This window comes from Sciurus carolinensis, chromosome 6 (assembly GCF_902686445.1).
Source record: "Sciurus carolinensis chromosome 6, mSciCar1.2, whole genome shotgun sequence".
NCBI classification, from domain to species: Eukaryota; Metazoa; Chordata; class Mammalia; order Rodentia; family Sciuridae; genus Sciurus; species Sciurus carolinensis.
This window is the reverse complement of record NC_062218.1, coordinates 159981191-159987546: the sequence shown is the minus strand read 5'-3', so window position 1 is coordinate 159987546 and position 6356 is coordinate 159981191.

Here is a 6356-nt window from a genome sequence, read left to right as displayed (position 1 = left end):
CTGCAGACAGAAGTGGATGCTCTACTGTTTTTGAGGGACTAACCATGGGTCCTGTATGTGTTCGGCACAGGTAGAATTTTTCAACCTGCTCGAATCTGTGGGATCAGAAGCCACAGGTACAGACCCATAGATAGACTTCTCGTAAGGTCTGCTCGCACCGTCGTGGGGCTAGTCCGTGGTGCATAGGACTGGACAGCAGGCTGGACACAGGCCACTCTCTTCTCCCCTTCGCTCCAGAGGCCTCCAGTTCAGTGGACGGGACCCCACGCCACCAGGGCCTCAGCCTCACTCAGAGCTGACTAACTGTAGATGGCGACCACCTCCATGAGGCACCTTCACGGGGACCCTGGGTCAGCGGGTGACTGGCAGGTAAACAGCTAGCTGCCTGACCCAGGGCTGAGCAGGGCGGAGCAGGGCTGAGCAGGGCTGAGCAGGGCTGAGCAGGGAAGGCTGGGCCCCAGGGCAGGACGGGGCCAGAGCGGGAGGTGCGCAGGGGACAGGGCCACAGGCAGGGCCCACTATGCAGGAGTCAGCGCAGGAGGACTCTGGCCTCCCTGGGAAGAGCTTTGCGGCCGAGCTGGCCTCCAGGAGTTGTTAAAGGGTTCCCACGGGACAGGCAAGACCGCAATCTGGCAGAAGCCTCAGAGCGACTGGAAAGAACAGAGCAGTGAGAAAGCAGCTGTAGGAGCCTGAGGGAAGGACAGAGCCAGGCAGGGGAGGGGAGCGTGGACTGAAGCAGGAGCGCAAAGGGCTGCGAGGGGCCTGGAGGAGAGAAGAGGCCTGGAGAAGAGGCCTGGAGGACAGAGGCTGGGAAGGGAGGCCTGGAGGAGAAAGACCTGGAGGACAGAGGCTGGGAGGAAAGGCCTGGAGGAGAAAGACTTGGAGGACAGAGGCTGCGAAGAGAGGCCTGGAGGAGAGAGACCTAGAGGACAGAGGCTGGAAAGACAGGCCTGGAGGAGAGAGACTGGGAAGAGAGGCCTGGAGGACAGAGGCTGGAAAGACAGGCCTGGAGGAGAGAGACTGGGAAGAGAGGCCTGGAGGAGAGAGACTGGGAAGAGAGGCCTGGAGGACAGAGGCGGGGAAGAGAGGCCTGGAGGAGAGAGACAAGGAGGACAGAGGCCGGGAGGAGAGGCCTGGAGGAGAAAGAGCTGGAGGACAGAGGCTGTGAAGAGAGACCTGGAGGAGAGAGGCCTGGAGGACAGAGGCTGGGAAGAGAGGCCTGGAGGAGAGAGCCCAGGAGGACAGAGGCCGGGAGGAGAGGCCTGGAGGAGCATGCTGGGGACAGATGTGTGCGGTCGAGGAGCAGCCAGAGATGAGGAATCGGCCCTCGTGCTCCGAGGCTCTTCCACCCCTGGGGACGCCAGCAGACCCAGAACTGAGGCGGAGACCAGGCAGGCACGAGAGGATCAGTGCAGAGGACACCACAGGTGCCCTGGTCACTGACTGAGGCTCCAAGGAGAGACGGAGGAGGAAAGGCCACAAGAGGGCGGGAGGAGAGCCCATCAAGGGCAGCCCCCCAGCCCTGGGCTGCTGCCTCTGCAGGGGGCTGGGAGGAGCCTCGCCTCGGGAGCGGTGAGGCTGGAGAGGCGAGTCCTCCCCTGGCGCCCAGAGGCTGCTCGCAGGGACCCAGGGAGGATGGGTGGAGACCCAGGCTTGAGGGCCGTCCCTGGACACCAAGGCGGTGGGGGAGGCATGCAGGGGTCACGGGGCCCAGGGGGTGACAGGAGGCCTGCAGGAAGACGGCAGGACATCGGCAGACGGGCACCATCCTGGCCAGGGTGGCAAGGATAGTGGGCAGAGCCTCCTCTCTGGGGGCAGCGAGAGGAAGGGCACCGCCCGACATAGGCGCACGGGGACTGAAGCCGAGGCCAGAGGGACCCCTGCACCGCCGCCCCCTCCCGGCTCTCCCGCGATGTCCGCCCAGGGCCGTCACCGGAGCGTGGACAAGGAACACCACGCAGACACACCGTGAACAGGTCCAGCACCGAAAGGAAAGCAGCGTCGGTCGCAGACGCCGTGGTGGGACCGGAGGACACGGGGCAAGTGAAATAAGCCAGGCCCAGCGATGGACGCCGTGTCCTCACACGCAGACGCTGGCCACGCCGATCTCACGGAGGCCGAGGGCAGACCGTGGGCACAGCCTGGAAGGGTGGTGCCTGGGAAGGGCACAGCCCAGTGCCCCCAGCAGGCGGCCAGGCAGCTCGAGGCGGCCGGCTGGAGGGTGGGTGCTCCCTCCACAGGGCCCATGAACGTCCAGGCGAGGACCTGCCGGCTACCTGCTGCTCCTTACCTGTGGCAACGCGCGCTGAGATGCCACTCTGAGCCCACAAATAAGTACAATCATGACGTCGATTAAGTTTTTAAGTTTTAAACTAAACTTTGAAAGGGATGGAAGAGGCGTGTGCACATTAGAAGGTCCACAGAGGACCAGGGTGCAGGAGACCCGGGCTCCCTCCGAGCACCGAGGGCCAGCGTGGTGTGGTGTCAGGAGGGGCAGGCACGGCTGGCAGCGTTCTCCACCTCAGACACCCCCTGTGCAAAAGGGACAGAGGGGACAGCAGCCCAGGACGCCAGGAAGGCACACGGCACCAGCTGCAGGGACTCCACACACTAACACACGTTCAGCCTCTACCTACACAACCATCCTAAGAGAGGTGCGAGAATCATGGCCATTTTACAGACAGAGAAACTGAGGAACGGGCTACTAACTTGCCCAAGGTTACAGAGCTACCAAGTGGAAGAGCTGGAATTCAAACTGCAGAGTCAAGGCAGGCGTGAGAGGCGAAGGACTCGTCCAGCATCGAAAGGCAAGGGTAGGAATTCGGACTGCGTGGGCCCTGAGCATTCCTATGACAGCTGGCCTGCCCAGCCCACCTGTCCAAACCAGGATGACGGAGCAGCAGGAGCCTGGAGTCCAGAGGGCAAGGGTTGTGATGGAAGGGACAGTGGCCGGAGGATGCCCCAGGACTCTGAGGAGCAGCTGCCCTCAAGTTCTCCAGCAGGTCTGTGTCCAGGTCCTGGAGATGCAGACACGCTGCAGCAGCCAGCGGGCGGCGGGCCGTGAGGAGCAGTGACGAGGCCAGGGCTCGGGTCTGGCCTGAGTGTGTTCCTGAGGGTTCACCTGCTGGGGCCGGTCCTCAGGGTGGCGGGAGAGTGGGGCCTCCAGAGGTGTCCTCAGGGTGGCGGGAGAGTGGGGCCTCCAGAGGTGTCCTCAGGGTGGAGGGAGAGTGGGGCCTCCAGAGGTGTCCTCAGGGTGGTGGCAGGAGAGAGGGACCTTCAGAGGTGTCCTCAGGGTGGTGGCAGGAGAGAGGGACCTTCAGAGGTGTCCTCAGGGTGGCAGGAGAGTGGGACCTTCAGAGGTGTCCTCAGGGTGGTGGCAGGAGAGAGGGACCTTCAGAGGTGTCCTCAGGGTGGTGGCAGGAGAGTGGGACCTTAGAGGTGTCCTCAGGGTGGCAGGAGAGTGGGGCCTCCAGAGGTGTCCTCAGGGTGGTGGCAGGAGAGAGGGACCTTCAGAGGTGTCCTCAGGGTGGTGGCAGGAGAGAGGGACCTTCAGAGGTGTCCTCAGGGTGGTGGCAGGAGAGAGGGACCTTCAGAGGTGTCCTCAGGGTGGTGGCAGGAGAGTGGGACCTTAGAGGTGTCCTCAGGGTGGCAGGAGAGTGGGGCCTCCAGAGGTGTCCTCAGGGTGGTGGCAGGAGAGAGGGACCTTCAGAGGTGTCCTCAGGGTGGCAGGAGAGTGGGGCCTCCAGAGGTGTCCTCAGGGTGGTGGCAGGAGAGAGGGACCTTCAGAGGTGTCCTCAGGGTGGTGGCAGGAGAGAGGGACCTTCAGAGGTGTCCTCAGGGTGGTGGCAGGAGAGAGGGACCTTCAGAGGTGTCCTCAGGGTGGCAGGAGAGTGGGGCCTCCAGAGGTGTCCTCAGGGTGGTGGCAGGAGAGAGGGACCTTCAGAGGTGTCCTCAGGGTGGCAGGAGAGTGGGACCTTCAGAGGTGTCCTCAGGGTGGTGGCAGGAGAGAGGGACCTCCAGAGGTGTCCTCAGGGTGGTGGCGGGAGAGTGGGACCTTCAGAGGTGTCCTCAGGGTGGTGGCGGGAGAGTGGGACCTTCAGAGGTGTCCTCAGGGTGGTGGCGGGAGAGTGGGACCTTCAGAGGTGTCCTCAGGGTGGAGGGAGAGAGGGACCTTCAGAGGTGGGTCCAAGTGAAAGGCAATTAGGTCACTGGGCGCTGCCCTCAAGGTGGCTGATGCTCTTCTCACGGGAGTCCAGTGAGTTCCTGTAGAGTGAGTTGTCACAGAAAGTGCAGTGCTGGCCCCTGCATCTTCCGGCTTCCTGACTCACCATGTAATCTCAACCTCTCTCCCTCCTTCCCACTCCACACTCCCTCCACATTACTACCATGCATGGCGATGTCACTAGAGCCAAGCAGATGCCACAACATGCTCTTGCATCACCAGAACTGGGACCTCAATAAACCTTCTTTCTTTATAAAGTACCCAGCCTCGGGTATTTTGTTATAGGGACAGAAAATAGACTATAGCAGTGGTTCACAGCAAGGCTTTTGCTGGCCCTGAGACACTGTCTACACTGAACTGTGACACAACAGACTTGGAATCTGAAGGTTTATTGATGATCTGCTGTGTCATTTTATCTCCTAACCTGCTAAAATCCAAACTGGTAATTAAGCCAAGTCCAAACAGCCCACAGAGGGAGGGAGGGCGGGCGGGAGGAGAAAAGGAAGGAAGGGAAGGAATCTTTACTTTAATATCAATCATGTGGCTTTTACATTTGCACCTTGCCTCCTGTTCCTAAAATCCTTCCTCATGCAGGACAGCCACCATGGCAATCTGAGAGCAAAGCATGGCTTCGGTGCTCAGCCACCCAGCCAGCACCTCAAGGCTCAAGAGCAAAGAAACACGGTGCCCCTTCCAACCAGACAGACCCACGTCGCTCAGCCTCAGCACCTCAGCCCCTCTCCCCCGTCCTGCCCAACGCTCTCCTTCTTAGCAACTGGCTGGCCTTTGTCCCACAGCCCAGCCCCCTGCTCCTCCGGGCTCTGCAGCTGTTCTCCGATGAGCGGCAAGTGGGGCGGGGCAGGAGGGGGCTGCGGACCGGGCCCAGCTTCCGCGGGTCCTCTGGCTGCTGGCCCACATGCCCTCCCTGCAGCCCATGGCAAGGGGCAGACCCCGGCTCCCACCTCCACCGGTCACTGGGTGGAAAACTGCCCGAGATCCGGGCTTTGCCAGAGACCCCTGGTTTCCCTAAGCTTGTCCTCGCCCGCGATACAGAACAGAGTCCCCGGAGTGTGACTCGCATTTTATTGGAGCCCTGAGGATGATTCAGGGGGCAATGGACATATGCTTTCTATTTAAGAGTTTGGGATTTAATTTCACGATCACCTTCTATTTATGGGAAGGGATACTGGATTTCATGCGTGGTCACGGTATAAAGTTTCCTGCTAGAATAAATTTTCTAAGTAAAAAAAAAAAGGAGCCAATTTAAGGGAAAGCAGAAAGTAAGTCACTGCCCCAGTGGAATGCAGGCCTGGCCCAGGCCACAGGGTGGTAGACAAATGACTGACCATGGCTGCTTCCCACGGACCACGTGGACGCAGACCTGTCCCGCAGACCCGCCTTCGCCTGGTCCTCTGTCCACAGACGGCACAACAGATGCGGAGCCGGTTTGGCCTGATGGACAAACACTGGCCAAGAGACCCTGCAGCGCCAGGTCTATGGCAGTCCCACAGGAGGGGAGCTGGCAAAGCAGTCCGGACACAGGAGGCCCTGACACTCTAGCCGGACGGGCCATCCACACGTGTGGAGACCAGCAGGGCTGCAAGAGCAGGCGCGGACACGCCGCAGCGCGGCTGAGGAAGCGCTAAGCCTGGGGCCCTCCTGGGCTCTGCCCGCAGGCCCTGGATCCAGGAAGCCAGTCAGGCCCCAGGGCCTTCCGGGGGCAGTGAGAGTCACGGAGGACTGCACTTTCAAAGGTGCAAGAGCCCTCGTGAGCCCTTCCCTGTGACCCCTGGGTCCCAGACGCGCCCTTGGGCGTGTGTGGCTGAGAGGCTCCTGTTCAGCCAGGCCAGGCAGGGACGCTGGCCAGGCCCGCCCAGCTCGCCTCCCCCTCTCGCGGGAAAACTCCTGGTGCTGTCCACTCCGCGTGGCCGCCCCCTCCCCATCAGGGCCAGTGGACCCAGGAATCCTAGACAGGAGCTGAGCGGGGACAGCCAGCCACACACAAGGGCAGCGTCTTCCTCCAAATCCCGAGGGTCGGCGCCTTGGGGAGGCTTTTGGTAGTTCCGACTTAGGAGATGGTCGTCCCTGTCCTACCCACAGGGCCGCAGGGCGGACGCCAGCTGACGAGTTCACA